The sequence below is a fragment of the Anser brachyrhynchus genome (assembly GCF_964034855.1).
Source record: "Anser brachyrhynchus genome assembly, chromosome: 4".
NCBI classification, from domain to species: Eukaryota; Metazoa; Chordata; class Aves; order Anseriformes; family Anatidae; genus Anser; species Anser brachyrhynchus.
This window is the reverse complement of record NC_137698.1, coordinates 506,723-523,676: the sequence shown is the minus strand read 5'-3', so window position 1 is coordinate 523,676 and position 16,954 is coordinate 506,723. Positions and strand designations below refer to the sequence as shown.

General features: G+C 44.1%; 1 protein-coding gene across 1 annotated transcript in view; it reads left to right on the top strand.

Moving 5' to 3' along the window:
* Window positions 1-16,954, top strand: part of LOC308193946 (uncharacterized protein) — a 257,562-nt gene that overhangs the window by 188,573 nt on the left and 52,035 nt on the right. Inside the window, exon 13 of the mRNA XM_080589144.1 lies at window positions 1,358-1,518. The gene's annotated coding sequence lies outside the window, so the exon portion shown is untranslated. The remainder of the gene's footprint in view (window positions 1-1,357; window positions 1,519-16,954) is intronic.

Below are 16,954 nucleotides of genomic sequence, written 5' to 3'. Positions count from 1 at the left end.
GCAGCTAGTTTGGCTGGTAATGCCTTTGGGTTGTTTTGTGGTGGTGGTGCGGATGGTGATGATGATTTTTTAATGAGCCGATATGCTCGTTACTCACTGGTCCAGCCTGTAAGGCTATTGCTTTCATTCATTCAGAAGCTAAAAGTTTTTTCAGGAGGGCTTGGCAAACATTCCTTAGCCAAGGATCCAAGGGCATCATCCTCTCTCAGCTGCACAGCTTCTCGTTAATATTTGAAAAGATTTAGTGTAAAATTTAGGGTGTGAGTATAGTATTTTATGCAGTTATTTCTAAATTCATGGATTCCTAGTTTTTCAGGGCAGAAGGGACTATTATGCACACCTTCTCTGACCCCCTGCATAATGTAGGCCACATTTGTTTAAAGATTCAATTTGCTTTCCTGAACAAACTTGTATATATTATATATAGTTTCATACAGGGGAGTAGCTATTGAAAAGGTTGAAACCCATAAATATTATATCATACCACCTGGTGCTCTGGAGCTGGCTCCTCACTCACAATGAAAAGCAGCTCGAAAGACAGGGAGATACAGTGATATGACTATTGCAGAGAGCAAATGAATGGCTCCATGTTAGGGAGAAGTTTCTAGGAGCATGGTTTCAGTTTAAGTTATATGTTTTTCCTTTGGAAAACAAATGTTCTTTCACTCCACGTAACCTTTATTTTAGAAACAGAGAAGCAAGAAAGGGGGAGAGAGGTTTCTATAGCGGAGCATGGTGTATGTGAATAACTCTGTAATGACAAGCTATCTTGAACTGACGAGGGGAATGCCCCTACTGAAGGTCTCAATTTACAGCAAACATGCAGCACACGAAAGGTAGCCTCATAGTTACACAACTGTATTTGGTATATTACAGTGTAATGATTCATGCGAATAGTAGGAAAATGTATTTGGTATTTACTGACATCCCATCAAGTGATTGAAGATGGGTTGAATGGCTCAAGAGAGATGTTTCTGTCTCTGTACCTCTGTTTGCAACAAAGATAAAAAGGAGAGGAGGTAGGAGTCTCAGGCTGAGCAGCCACCTCTGTGACACTGGCCCAGGCTTTGATGGTCATCCTTTCACTCAGCCTATTGCTCATACTGGAGCCTGCAGAAGTGTTTTACAGCTGAGTGCAGACCCACATCATAAAAACTGCAGGTTCTGTCTGTATGATTAACATTGGCTGTTATAAATAATCCAAATGCTGCTCTCTAATCTGATGCAAGAATAAATACGTTGGGTGTGAGTGATGGGAGCTAGGGGGAGGAGCGGGGAGGGGACAAGGAGAGGTTTTTGGTGGGCTCAGTCTTCTGAGCAGACCAACTTTTGAGGAAGTATTTTTTTCACCCCACAGATGTGCATGTACCAGAAGATTGCCCCTGGTCTGCAAGCTGTATGTTACTGCAGCGCTCTGTGGGCTGCCTGGGACGGGAGAGCAGGAGAGCTGCTCCCAGCAAACAATGGCACAGGTTCTCCGGTGGCCCAGGAGAATTTCTGCTAACCGGGCATCCAAATGTGAGTTAACAAGGGGAAGCCCTTCTGGTCCCCACAGATAGCAAATCCAGCAGTAGAGCTGAGCAAATCGTGAAGTATTATTTACCAGCTTCATGCACATTTTGCCCTGCTCATTTGCCTTCTGGGTGTCTTGCAAGGCTATAGTCGGCCTCCTCACATGCCATCTTTCACTAGTGAAGGCAAGATAGCTAAAGGTGAGTCTGTCACTGGTATAAACACGTATGTGCTTCGGTGCAGAGATATGACTGCTTCTGTAGAAGCAAATCAGCCCTCAGAAAATGAGCGAACTGTTCTGCGTCACAATAAATACAGCAAGGTAGAAAAAGTCATGGTATTGGGAAAAAAAGGTAAGTGAAACAAAATGCATCTCTGTAATGTGCAAAGGTGTTCTCATTTACAGAGCTAGAGATTTTAATTTGATTAATCATTTCGCTGTTCCACTTCATGATGATGTAACTGAGTTTTCATCAATATGGGTCTTTTGCTGTTGAAACACCCATCATTAGGTTTTAGGAGATGTTATGATCTTTTTGTAATCATACAATCAGATTCTAATTGTTTCTGGTTGTATCAGCTGCTCTCATCTGGCTCTAAGGTCATACTGTTTTTCTTCAGGCTTTTCAATATATGCTAATAACATTTTTGTTACAACTGGGATATCATAGATATGATACAAGTACTGTAATAGACCTATATATTATTCTTGCATTCGTTGGTTTTAATTAAAGAATGTAAAGGGTGAAACTGCTGGCTCTATGGAAGAGATTTGGTGATAGAAGGATTATTTTTAGAAAAACAGAAATAATACCACAGCCAAACTCCATGAAAAAGTGGAAGAGAAACTAGGAGCCTCTCGTAACACTATGTTGCCATTTTTGCACGTGCCTGTTTGAATGGACTGCGGTGGTGCGCTTGTAAAGGATTGAGGAGTGCTTAAGTTCTTGTTTTTCTTTGAAACCCTGTGAGCATCCGTTCAGAAAGCGATGAAAAGTCCCTTGTTCTCCGAGAAGCTGAAGGGTGGTCCACTCCTGAGCTTCTTGACTAGTAAGTTTTTTTTTCCTCCTACAGAAGTTTTGCAGTGCTGTGACCTGCTGGCAGACAAGCCAACGGCAGGTGGATGGGTTAAAAGGCATGATCTGAGGCATGGTGCCTGGCCTGGAGGGTCAGATCAGGCATGTTTGCTGTGAGCAGAACAAAGTACCGTGCTCCTTTTTGTCATTGTGGGCATGTGTGTGCAGAGGATTAGCTCCTGGGTGGGACTGCCTTCTGTGACTGAAGGGACGGGCAGCTTTCTCATACCTGCTGCACAGGTGTTTGCACCCGGTGTTGCTGTCTGGGTCCCGTCAGTAGTCAGTGTACAGAAGGAATTGGGCTTTCCCAGATAAATTTCATCTGACCTATCTCAGATGTCTTATTCTGTGAGGAAATAAACTTGATGCTTAGAAATTCCTACGCTGAACAGAAAGGCAACCTACAGTGATTAGCTCTCATTAGTACACCTAACTTGTAGTAATTTCAGATTTAAGCAAAAGAATCCTACCTCACCTGTCACTGTAGGCCTCCAGTTTCTTGCAGAGCTGCTAGGTGCTGATCAGGTATATAAAACAATAATTACATCTCTATTTTTTGAAATAAAAAAAATCATACTTGTGTTTGTTTACAAATAAAGATCTTGCTTTGTGTGAAGGACGGGCTTACAGTATACAAAGAGTTAGTACGTTGGGTTCTGCCATAGCAGTGTTTGTTTTATCAGCGTTGTAACTCAGAGGGATCAGTGAGGGAGAAGAAAACATTGACAACTGACAGAAAAGGTTGGGTACCAACTGCTACCGAGACGCTGCATCTGCTGTCCTGCTCTGCCATTTCCTACTGAATAACAGCACTTGGCTCTGCAGGCAAGAGATGTTTGTTCCCATATCTGAGGGAGACCTCTGCTCTGGCATGTAGAGGATGTGACCCTGCTCTTCAGGACACTCAGCCTCTCTGTTTGTATTTTATTTTGTTTTGTTTTGTTTTATTTTGTTTTATTTTATTTTGTTTTATTGCTTTTTATTGCTTTTTATTTTATTTCTATTTTATTTTAATTTAATTGTATTTATTTTTCGTTTCATTTTGGTTCAGAGACTTAGAGCTGAGATGAGTACTCAGCAAACCCAAGCTGCCAAGCTGTTCCCCTCTGGATTTAGGGACCCACACAGCTCAGCCAGCAACGAAAGTAACTTGCAGGCATAAGCTTTCAGATCGGTGACATGGCATTGATTGACAGCCTGTTGTCGGCCATCCATGCGCTCTCAATTTCTCTCTCCAGCATTGCAGGGAAATAGCCTTTCTGCTTATTCACTGAAGGTGAAATTCAGACAGTAAAAACAACCCATGGTCACCTTTAGGAACCACCCAAGGAAATGCAGCCAATATGATTCTTATTAGTAAACTATCAAGAGTTTTGGTGATCATTGTTATTATTTTTATATATTGTGTCAAATAGTTGGACAAATGTAAAGGAATGGGACTTTCATCTTTGAAGTGACATGCTTCCAGACCTGGAAATAACAAAACAGGAAAGAACAGCACTTAGCTAAATTACAGTATTATTGTATAAGCTTTATCAAACAGCTATCGGTATGTCCAGAGCTGCATCTCCGACAGGCTGCAGCATATCCCTTGCTGCTTACCCTGGCCAGAGCCATACAGTGTTTTCTGTAAAACCCTTACATGAAGATTGTGTCTGCAAAAACTGGTGAAGGAGCTCGAGACTCTCCCAGACCTGTTCAGTTCTGTGGTGTGAATGCTTTCAGAGCACATTTGGGGGAGGAATTCTCCATAACTGTGGACCAGGCAGAGGAAGCTTAACTGAAGTTTTAGTAGATGCAGAGGAGGAGTCACGTTTTTTTGAACTGATGGGGAAGGGAACAAAAAGGCAGCTCCTCCAAACACTCCCATAATAAACTGTGAGTTGGCCTTAACACAGACACCGCATGTCAGATCCGTGTGCCCCCTCCTCAGCCCGCAGCTCTCTTGCCCGGGCTGGGTGCATGGGCAGTGCCCAGGTAATACTTCTCAGCCATCTGGGCTTCTTCTTTCCCTTCTTCTCAAGTCAGTTTAGCTCCAATGGCGTTTTTTTCCTGGTCTTTTTTCCCTCCTGACTGAAGGCAGTGGTCTATCTATTAATTTGTTGCTGTTTTCCTGAAGGAGTAGCATACAATGATAATTTGTTACTGCGGAGCCCATAATGACTTTTAATTGTGGCTCCTAATGTCACATGCTGTCATTTAAATCTCAACGTCTGTCACTTCCTCGTTCTTTACCAGGGAAAATACAGCTTTTTCCCCCTTCAAACATCTGCATTAGGACACAGTTTATGCCTGCCTCAGTTGAGCTAAGTGAGTAACAGAATGCCTGCTCCTCAAATTATTGGCTTCTCTGACTTAGCCAGAGTGGTAAAAAAAGCATCATCTATTTGTTACTTTCAGTGGACACTCTGGATACAAAAGAAACATTCCAGATTTAAACAGACATTTTGGAGATAGCCCTTGTGGTTTTCTTTGTCTGAAGAAGCCCAGCCTTGTGGGTCTTGCTCTCTTATTTAAAATGAGACAAAATCATCTGAGCAATTGTTTTTATGTTTCTTTTCCTGAGCTAAGTGAGATCCTTTGCTGCACTAAAATCATTGGGGTGCTCCCTCCTCGTTGCACTGGCAGTGACTTTTATGATCGGAACACAGAGCGGAGGGACTTGTCCCGCCCCGCACACGTAGCGGGAGGCGGGTGGAGTTGGTGAGCGAATCCCAGCAGCAGTGCCTGCAGGACAGAACCAGCTGGAGCTGCAGGTAGCCACGGGGTTTCCCCTGGTCAGCAGCCCCAGGATCAAGGTGCGCGGAATGGAGCTAGCAAGCCTCACAGTCCAAGTCACCCTGGAGGAGACACACAAGATGCCACCAGGCAGAAGCTGAGGAGGCTGTGCAGGTACAGCAGAGGGAAACATCAGGAGTGACTGCTGGCACTGTGATGGCAGCTGATCTCACGGAGACATAAGGATGGTCGCTCCTTGGATGAGCTGAGACTTCTGAACCTGGAAACTGAAGTCTCCCAGCTTGAGCTGCCCTGTTGCTTCTCTTAGCTTGTCAGCAGCTGTTGCCTTGTAAGCCCGTACGTGATCCAGACACAGAAGGGAACACAAACCCAAATGGCTGGCATAGCTGTGTGTGGTTAGTCATCTCTGCTGCAGAAATGCTCCTGAAGGAACATGCATGCGGAGGAAACTATGAATTTGTTCAGTATCCTCTGCTAAAAAGAGACAGTATCATTCTCCATTTAGCCTTTTTTTTTTTCTTTTTGTAAAACTGAAGCTTAAACTTAAAACCAGATCTCAGTAGTAATGGTGGTCAAATGGAACAATGACCCAGCACATGCCTGAAAGGACACTGAGATTTTCTGAGGAGCAGATGGGGGCCGGGCAGTCATCTCTGAGCAAGAGAGAATTGCAGTTCGGTCCATGCCTCTTCCGGGTCTGACTCCTCAAGCTTTCTTTAATGAGCTCGCTCTTGCTGTCTAGTGGAGATAGTCTACCTGAACGTTCAGATCTCCAGAAGTCTCTCCTGACATCAGTTCAATTTTGTTTTTATTTGTTTCTACATCTTGAGTCATTTGATCCTTCTTGCTTAAGTTGTACAATTATCATTGGCCAGTGTCAGCAGCCAAAGAACCGTTTGTACAAGCTGCTATCTGCTGTCACGTTTCTCGTATGTCTCGGTTACAGAAGAATGAATCCTTTTCCTTCACTGAGCTATCAAAAATGCTGTCTGTCCATGCATCATGTGGAGCAAAGTGACAGAGTCGTGCTTCTCATCTGACATCCTTAATGTGAGAGGACATCATCAGGCTTCATCCTCGTTGCATTCCCAGTGCAAGCTCACTGCTGCTTTCTGATGTGAAGCATTGGCATGCACTTTGGTTTGTTTAACAACACATTTGCTTTTTTTAACGGGTATGTAGATAGGAAAGGTCTGGAGTGATGTATTGTGTGCTGTGAGAAACTGTTCTCCCGAAAACCATGGTGGTTTCTGGGCTCTGATGGTCATGCAGACGCTTTTATAGGTAAATGGGTAGGAAGTGTGGGAGCTGACAGGGGCATGCGCTCTTCTGTAACCTGCAACCTTAATTCTTCCTCCCTTAAGCTGCATTTTCAAAGGTCCTAACAAGCTGACAGAGTCTTCTGAAAGCAGTTCATCCCACCTGCTCCCCCAGCTCTGTACCAGGCACAACACAGCGGGATCCTCCTGAGCTGCCAGGGCTTGCCCATAAAACAGTTCCAGCTCCTGCTGTAGGACATCTTCACCTGCCCCTGTGGGAACTCCAGTGCCTATGCCCCGCATCTGGCAGTGGCAGCAAGGTAGAGAGCGTGCTAGCAGAGCAGAGCAATGAGAGGAGCCCTTTCCTTTCCTTCCCAGTGCCTGCTGAGGCCATGCCCTGCCTAGGACAAGGCGGGGGAAGCTGCCTGCTGCCCCCACCAGCAAAACTGCATGGGAAATGCTCTATTTCATGAAACCCCACCAACTTGGTGGGGGGAGACAGGTGGGGCTTGTGGGGAGTTGCAAGTCTTGCAGTTCTACCAAGACGTGAATTTAGAGGGTGTTGTCAGCGTGTGATTCCCCTGTGCTCTGTAGGCAGAATTAAGTGTTGCAGTTGATGTAGACCTGGTGCACGACACAGGATTGTGTGTGTGTCCTCACCCCCGGAGGCGCGGGTGCTCTGGTGGTGGTGACTGCAGCCAGCTGGCGGTGTAGAGCTACATGTTCTGAGGCCCTTGCAAGGAAAAACAGCGAGCCGCAGTCACAGCCCTGTCAGCACGGCTGTCTCCTTTAGCTCAAGCTGCTCGCTCTGGCAGCAGGGGAGATCTCTGCGTTTTCGAGGGGAGGAGGAACGCACAAATTGGCAGCTGGGAAAGATGCCGTAGGTTAGCTTCTGTGATCTAAGATGCTCCAGCAGAGATCCCTGCAACATCTGCTTTGCTTGCCTTGTGCATACCTACATATTCATGCATAGCTTTCTGAATGCTCAGGAGACGCTTGCGCATGCAGGAAGAAGAGTTCCAGTGAGCCGTAAACCTCCTGCTGTAGCTGATGGGAGATGAAACATCTTTTGTCTGCCATATTTTCATCTTCAAAGAATTTTGGGGGCTTATGGAAAAAGTCAGGTCTGTCATAGGGTGCCCTCCATCTCACCTGTTTCCTGATGAATGTGAAGAGCAAATGGGAAAAGACCAAAAAATCAGCATGTACTGAGAACCAGGCTCTCTGGGGAATAATGCGTCTTTGTGAAGGCCCCGTGGGCTGATGCTGCGTGAGTAAACCAAGCACGAGGGGGTGACGCTGGGGCCTGGCAGGAGGCGGTGGCCCCGCGGTGAAGAAAGGTTCCTGACACATCCAGCAAGGAGTGTTGTGGGATGTGCTCCTTGCCAGAGCCAGGCCCTGCTCTCCAGTGTCTGCTGATGAAGGCCAAGGGGCGGACAGTAGGTCGGAACCGTGGCTGGGGCGGTTCTGGGGCTGCCGCTGGCTTCCTGCAGCACGGGCAGCTTGCGGCTCCTCAGACTGCAGGAGGCTTGCAGAGGTTGCAACTTGCGTGCCACACGTTGCAAAAGCCCCACGCCAGATGTGCACAGTGTGGCATGCTGCAGTGCTCCTTTTTGCAGATGAGGAGAGGATGGAGGATGCTCTACGCTGCTGTCGCTGTACGTCCCCACCTCCAGGCTTGTTGTATGTGAGCCTTGCCCCCACATGAAGATTTTGCCAAAATGCGCTTGGTACTGTGTGTGCGCGCCAACATCACAAGTGTAGGGTTAATGCCATCCTCAAAAAAATTGTTTGAATTTACAAGATCACAGCACTTGGCTCTGATTGTCCCGAAAAGGGTCAGATACACAGCAAGTCTCTCCCTTTGGGTTTTTCTCTTGAGAAAACACTCTGCACCTGGGAACGGAGATTCCTTTTTCTCTATTTTCCTTCTCTGCCTTCCTTCCTTCCAACAGGTGGCTTAAAATGACTGTGTGCATTTGTCATCTTGTTTATTATTTGAACTGATTTCTGTCTCACCAGCAGTGTTAATGTGATGAGTACGCGCTGTTCTTAGCTGGTCCTTGACTCTCTTCTCATCTCAGCTGTGGATGGAGCAGCGTGAAGGCAGAACGCGCCAGAAAGGTGCTTGTGCATAGGACACGCGTGTGTGCTGTAGGCTGGAACTTCTGTCTCTGCGTTGTCTGTCACGCTGCTCCTCTAAAGGACAATCAGCATGTGTTTTCAAACCAGTGTTTAACTCGCTGTTCTCTCAGCTCTGAAATTCCTAGGTACAGCAGTCACACCGAGTTTTGGCATTAGTGTGTTGGTAAAATGAAGAGTGATTTAAAGACAAAAGTGTTATAGGCCATGAATAACTTAAAAATAAAATACACAGTAAGGTGCTGTTTTCAGTAGTTCCAATCTGGCAGGATACAATTGGGTGGTCTGCTCTTTAAACTCGCTCTTGCACAAAAGACTGAATGTACTGAGGGGCACCTTGCGCACTTGAATGCGCATCGGATGCAGAGAGGAACAAGCTGCCTGAAAAGGCTGTGCTTAGAGTAGTCCGAAAGTGGTGAAAAGCTAGAAACGGATAAAAGAGTGGTTTTGTTAACTGAAACAGATGTTTCTTGGATTCCTTGATTTGGATCAAAAGGGCTGTTGCTTTTTTCTTTGTTCAGAGAAACTGAAAAAGTCGTTCTTTAATTTTGTTCTCCTGTGTTTTCACGTTTCTGGGGGTAGTGATACAAGTGGAGCATTTTCATATGTTAGAATGTGTTGACTGGAGATTTTGGGCTCAAACTTTCCACTACATTGTGATCCTTGCGTAATAAGGTCAATCTCACTCAGCTTGTTTGCGTTTTAGCGCTTTGTGTAACATGTTTGATGCTAGAGCAGCTCAGCACAGAAAATGGGCCTTTGTTCCCTAACACTCTCTCTTCTCAGTGCAGTAATCATAACTTTCTAAAGTAACAGATTCACAGCGACATTTCAGCACGCATTTTTACCTGCTGCTGCTGAGTGGAAAGCACACTCCGGTCAGGTAGGCAGGGCAAATCTTCATTGCAAGAACCCTGAAGACACTAAACATGGCACCAAGCAGGAGCACAAGCAGACAAGCAAATCACTCCATCTAGACCTGTAGTTGAAAGAAGGACAGTGCAGGAGTTTGTGTTGCTTGGCTTGTAATCCAGGTGCAGTGCATGCATTGGTGCTTTTTTGTTTCCATTAATTCCCCTGCTCGGAGTCGTCTCAGTCTCCATCTGATCTCTCCTTGGCTTCCTCTTGTTCTTTACGGCCAAAGAAACTGGGATGTCGATTCTGACAGGGAAGCAGATTGGCGCTTGGCAAAGGGAGCCATGGAAAAAAAGAGCTTTAGCTGTCGATGTCGGGAACAGCTCGATACCACCGGGGAGAGCTGGAGGCACTTCAAACCTGTTCGGCTGGGGCAGCGGGAACCCCTCCCCAGACCTGCTGTTGGGAAAGATGATGCCAGACCTGCACCACTGCCTCCTCTCACCCTGTGCCCTGCCCGAATTCCACTCCGAGGGAGAGCTTTTCGAAAACTGAGTGCTTGTTTAACCACCAAAGTTTGGTCTTGATTCGTTTCCAGTTCAAATCAAAGGCGTCACTTGCAACAGATTCTGGAGTGCTGGATGGGGGCCTGAAGAAGTCAACACTTCTGGGGGCTCCCCCACTTGGAAACTTCGAACACAGCGGTACGGGGACTGCAGAGGGGCAAACGCTGAGGGCTGTGTTTACAAGGACTAATATTTAACACAAGGAACATAAATACTTTTAAAAACGTTTTACACAAATGATTGTTGCCATGAAGCTGGAAGGGTGCAGAGCTTCATGCATCTTAGAAATGTTTTGACATAAGAGCCTGAACTAGGATTTAATCAGATTCCTGTGCTCTAAGAAGTACTCATGATTTTTGCTGAATTTCCACGTTTTCTCCCAGTGTAATTGTACTGCAACAAAGTCGAGGGACTAATCTCAGTTAAAAGTAAAAATTCCAAGATTAAAGTGCACTTCTGTTTATTTTTAAGGGCAGTGGGTTAATAAGAGAGCTCTATTGTTGATGTCAGCATCACAAGCCAAAGATAAACACCACTTTTCTGCTCTTAGATCACATTTTCAGGGCATTATTCTTCATTAATGAGTATTTTCTTCTGCTAAGGAAAAAAATGACTTTGTCATAAGCATATTGGCTACCAATCACAGTCATTTCATGGCTGTTCTGTAATATATTCACTCCTATGATGCTTTTGCATTTATTTCAGCACCATTTTTTATTTTAATTTCTTTAAGTTCCTCTGTTACCATGAGACTATTTGTTTTTACAAAAGAATTTTACTCTTTCAGTTCTGTAATTCTTTAAATGGATATGTTTTCTGTTATTGTACCTTTATTATCATTTAACCTTAAGTAAGATAATAGAGATTTGATGCTCTCGCTGACATAAAGGTTCCTAAGTCCTTGTGGGAAAGAGCTGAGCATGTATACTTACAGGGCTGCTCCCTGTTTCTTTTTTCTGTCTCTGCTGCGAGTTTTTGTTGGGCAACTGAGTTGTTTGATGAGCCCAGTCCATGTCGTAATGCATTTTAGAAAGAAAGGGGGATATTACCTACCTAGTTAGTTAGAAAGACACTAGTCATTGTGGTATTTCTTCTTGTCCTTCTTTTAAAAGTGTCCCTTTGAGAAATCTGTCACCTGTATCCAGGTACACAGGTCCTCCCATAAATAATACCACCATGTGTGATCAGTGAATAGCTCGATTTTGTAAAAGAGAGACGGAGAGCTTTCAAAGCCACAGAGAGGCATCTTTGTTCGTTATTTGAAAGGCATTCCCGAAGACCACCAACAAGCACATCATGCAGCTGCCAGCAGTCACATGCTTCTGATGCTGGTATGTAGAAAGCTGTGCAATGTAAAGCTCTGTCCTGTGAAATAAAACAGGGAGCTTGTAATTTAAAATTAGTTTTTGTTAGCACCTTATTTTGACATATAATTCTCTTGCAGGAGAGTCTCTGAAATGTGTCTATCCTAGTTTATATATGTTATAATCATATTGCTGCATTATATTCATCTGCAGTGGTACACACAGGATGCAGCAAATAGCTTCCCTCTTCAGTTCCTTTTGAGCTTTGGCGGTGGAGAAGTTTAAGCAGAAGTTTAATCACTCCTGTGTTCATTTCCACATTTCCACAATGTCGTAGAGTGTCCATTTAGATAACTTATTGAGGCCAAAATCAAACCGAAATCAAATTCTTGGGAACAAAATATGCTACAGTGCTCTTTTTAGTGCTTGCTAGTGTAGGTTAGCAAGTCCTTGACAGGTGAGACTTGCAGAACGTTCAGTGTCCTGCCGTCCAGAAAGTCAGTTACTGTGTGCTGTACCTGCCTCGGTAAGAGAAAAATGGCTGTGAGTATATACAGCTTATGGTATCGCTGTTTAATGCATCTATTAAGTATGTTTTTCTTCATCACATTGCATTTTAAATTAATATTTAAAGTGCCTGCATTATGCAATCCTTGCTAGTTCAGTTGCCGTGATAGACATCGCTGGTGCTGTACAAATGGTTGAGACGAAGCATTACTGCAGTTGAGGTGAAGGAAAGGGAAGGAAGGCTGGCCCCGTAACTTGGATCAGCACAGCCTTCCTGCGTGGCTGGGGGGAACTGGGGCTCGCCAGCTGGGCCTTGGTGGTGGGGTGGCTGCTGACACGGGCTGCTGGGACCCGGGACTCCTGCTGCCCCCTGCAAAGGCTCCGCCAAGGGGCTTCCCTTTGGCACCCTTGGGCCTCCTGGCTTTTCAGAGCAGGGCGCAGGGGCTGGCTGCACCAACCCGGCCATCCTTCTAGCACGACACGTTAAGCATGGGCATGAATGTGGGAGCTGAAGCCTTCGGTGTCCTTGTTCACACGTGTTTTCCATGTCAGCAAAGAACTTGCGTTAGTCCTCCTAAATCTGGCAAGAGTGGTTTGAGCGTAAAAGGTTGTTGAGAAATGTAAATGAGCAGTTTTGAGAAGTACTAGATTAATATTTAATTTTCCTATGCGGACATTTAGAACTCATACTGAATGGTTCCTGGTTGGTGGGATAGCAGATAATAAAAATAATAATATACAGTCCTAAGGCAATTTCCTCTGACTGTATTTGAAAGAGTTAGCCGCACACGTTGTATTTTTGTGGTATTTTTGTGAATACCACATGGGGAAAAAAAATGTTAGAAATCAGCTTGCCAGAATTAGGTGTGCTAAACTGTGCACCACTACAGAGTCTGGTTTGTGTACTCACGTGGCCATCTTTATACATGCAATCCTCTCTTTGCATGTATATAAGTAGATTGCAGATTAGGATGCAGAAAGAGAGTTTTATGATCATCTCGTCTGGCCTGCAGCCGGAAATGTTTGTTTGCACTGAATATTTGTTCTCATCGGTCTGCTTGCATGTCCATGTCTCCAGCAGTCCATCAATTGTTGCACTTTCTAAGCACAAATTCAGGCTTCCTCACATTTTTCTGTCCACCCACTTAACTTTGAACATCTCCTTCTTCCTGGGAAAAATGGATCTGAATTCTTTGATCTGCCAAATTCTTCTGGTAAGACAGCAGGCATCCAGCATGATGTGTGCGTGTTTGCATTTGCATGAGAATAACCTCCTTCTTCTACGTATCTTGGGAAGGAAAGCAGTGGAATGACATGGGTTTCAGTAATATTTTCCTGCCATACAGACACTGTAGTAACAAAGGTTCAAAATGCCTTTGATCACGATTCATACAAGCTGGTATCTGAAATACTCTCAAGATTTCTTGCGTCAGGGACAGGAGAACTTTAACCCTAAGCAAACTTAGATGTTACTCTGTAGTGGTTTATCTCTGTTTGGTTACTTGTCTCTGTCATGAAAGTGCACCTAAGAATCACCCTCTGAATTCAAGCCCATCTATTGGGGTAGTTTGTAAATCATCTCTCTCTGTTGAGCTCCTAGGCCACACTTTTCTCTTTTTGAAATGTTATTAATCATGTCATCATATGTCTTTCGGCAGTGAGAACTGAAGCATCATCCTGGTGCTTTCTGTGTCATTGCATCTGGGCTCTGGCTGTCACAGGTTTTACATCCAGCAGTCCTAGTCACACCTTCATCAAGCTCACATGTAAAATGAAGAATTTAGTTGCCACTCTGCCTGCAGGAACGTTGCTCCAGAACCATGGACTTCTGAAGGCTAGAATCATGCATCTTTGGTATTTCCAACCCAAACGGTGACCTGCCCTGAGTGTACATACAGGCATGACTGTACCAAGAGCTGACTCAAACTGAAACATCTCTTCTGTAAGTGTACCCATTCTCCACTATCATATTGCTGGGGCATGTAAATTGAGCATCTTTTTTCTCCTTTCCAAAATTCTCCTCTTTGATTGCTGGGCTGTCACCTTCTCTGCAGCCAGCCCAGTCAGCAGAGGGTTTCAAAGACTGGAGTTAATTTTTAGCATCAACAGCAATGGATGTTAGGAAAAATGTTTGCAACTTTGTCAAGGTAACAGAAAGATGTATCAGCAGAAAATAGGCTGGGTCACTAGGCATCAGAACAAATTAATGGGAGTTTTCACTTGCTTCGTTTATCCTAAGTCAGAAAGCTGCTACAGTAGATAGATGTTTTAGACTAATCAGATTGCAATATAATTCAATTGAGTAGCTCATCTTCAGCACTGGTCTCACATCTGTAAAGAATAATGCTTTATCTCGAGCAAAGTCATACTATTTTTCTCTGGCATAATTTGCAATTATTCAAATAGCAATACTCCAGATGATGAATTCAAAGTTAATCAAATTGTTGTACCAATGAGCCTGGTAGTTCATCTTCAGTACCAAGTTCGTAAGATCTTTTATGGCCAGCTTCTTAAAAAAGAAAGCCTTATCTTCATCAAAGTTGTAGTCTAGTTAGTTTTTGTGATTTGTGTCAGGATGAGATTCAGAGGAAAAAAACTAACACAAATTCAAGTTGAATTTTGGAGTTTCTGCTCTGTGAAGAAACAGACCCTTCTGAATAAGTCTGTGTGCTTTCTGATGGCTTTAAGAAATACTCAAAACTTTTTGCTTTTGTGCAAGAGAATTTTCATGTTGTTCTCTCCAGACTTGACGTATCTACTACCTGGTGGTTGTTACAGCAACAGGTGAAAGAGATAACATATGCATGGATACTTCAAATTTTGTTGAGAATGTGTCAAGTATGATATGAAATCAGGTGGTTAACTTGAAGAGAAAGGAGAAAGTATCACATATATACCTTTGAATGCTTGTGCAAAATTACAGACAACCTTCACTTAAGCTCAGAACATTTTCTTTTCATCTGCATGCAGAAAGCTTGCTAAGTACCAATAAGAGATTTGTCCGTTCCTGACTCTTTCCTGTAGATACTTTGAGTATCTGCTTCCCATCAGGATGGCTACATGCTGCAAAGGGTTTGCACTGAAGCCCCCACAGTGAAATATTTCTAGCCAGTAGAAAGCTTACGAAGCATTACATAGGACACCAAAATCATGTTGGTTGACAGATTTGATCCAGTCAGCTTGCGATCTGAAAGATGCCACAGGCTGCTGAAGAGTCTGGCACTCAGTCTCCTCCCCAGTGCAGTGCCAGGGGGGCAGGGTCTCATCACCTGCTTCGGTTGGTGGCAAAATGTTCTGCTGTGGTGGACAGAGGATCAGCCCCAGCTGCAAAGTCTGCAGGACATAACAGCATTTGTAGTGTGCGCCGACACATGGTGAAAGTGCTGGGTGCCACACTGGGAGCACAGACGTTGGGGCCGGATTGTTCCTTGCAGTTGGCTTTCCTGGGGCTTGAACAAGAGCTCATACCCACCACATCAGATCCTTCGATGGGGTGGGGAGGGGGGTTAGCGAATTGACCCAAGTCATCTATGGGCTGCTGGTGTGTACACTCATGCTGTAAGCAGCTGAGTGTTAACACATGGTCTCCCTATCAAAGGTCTGTATATGAAACTCAGCTGCTGGAGTGACAGAAGATTTTGTGTTGTTAGCGCACACTTCATTAAAATACCAGCTGAAATCCAAGTCTGAAATCCCACAGTTTGTGTTAGTTGATAAAACTCAATTGCCTCTAATTACTGTTAGAATGGCTTTAAAATAATATTTTGTTGTAGTAAAGGTCCCCTCGTGATGAGGAATAGCTGGTATTCAGAAGTGGAAACTTGGAAAAGAGTAAAAATATGTGATGGGGCAGGGAATATGATCAAGACTGCTTTTACCACTGTACTCTAATTCTTCCAGCAGCAGCACTGTAAAAGAATCAGGGATGCCATACTGAACAGGAAAAGTTACATGTTTTTGCCTCCAATAACTAAATGAAGCTGCTATGAATTAAAGCAAACAATTGCAAGTACTCTTTTAATCCAAGTGACGTTTTCATGATCTGGAGAGGAGAACCTGTCACTGCTTTGTATCATTTGAATAGATCTTAATCCTGCAAAGCTCTTGTGTGAAAATGAGACTATAATCCCTTTAATCCCCAGGGCTCACTCATGTGCTTAACATTCAGATTGTGTTCAAGAGTTGTGCTGGAGCAGGACCTTGCTAGCTGTGCTGAAACATCTGCTTGTGGACCCTAACGTAGGTGCTTCTCTGGTGCGTATGCAGGTGTGATCTCAGAACAATGTGCTTAAAAAGAGCTCGCTGCCTCAGAGCAGTCCTGAGACAATGGCTTTTTTCAAGGTAGCTTGTCTGTTTAACAGGCAACCCCATGCATGGAGTGACCACTGTACTGGGGTAAAAAACCTTGTTGCCTGTAGGTTTTTACAGCAGGATAAGCATGTTAGCTCTCCTGTACAGAACACACAGTCTTGGTTTTATACTAAGACAGAAAGATGAAATATGATCAGGTTCTTCAAACTTCTTATTTCTCCATAGCACTATTATTAAAAAATATTTGTATAAGGTGTTCACAAAAAATCACATCAATGTGTTTGTGTATTGGTTTAGCTACAGGCTTCCATTATGACAAACCATTTTAAAAACATCATTGGATACCTTACGAAAGTTTAATAGGACTTTTTAGTGACACAGTAGGAAGTCTTTTCAGAAGATTTTGTTTTAAATCAAAACTCTTTGGGCTCTTTCTGGGAAGTTCAGTTGACCCCATGGTCCTAGCTGATCTCCACAAGCTGTGGATGAAATTGCAGAGTAAAATGGAAAAATCACTCATGGACAAAAACCTCTTTGAAGAGAAGCAGGCAAAGAAGCAGTCAGTGACTGCTTAGGCATTCGTCACTTTATTTTTATCCTGTTGATTCTGGTCAGAGCTTTAGACTTCAGCAGAGCCAGGATTGCGTGCCAGAGCCTGAAAATGCTAGCAACCACCACAATTA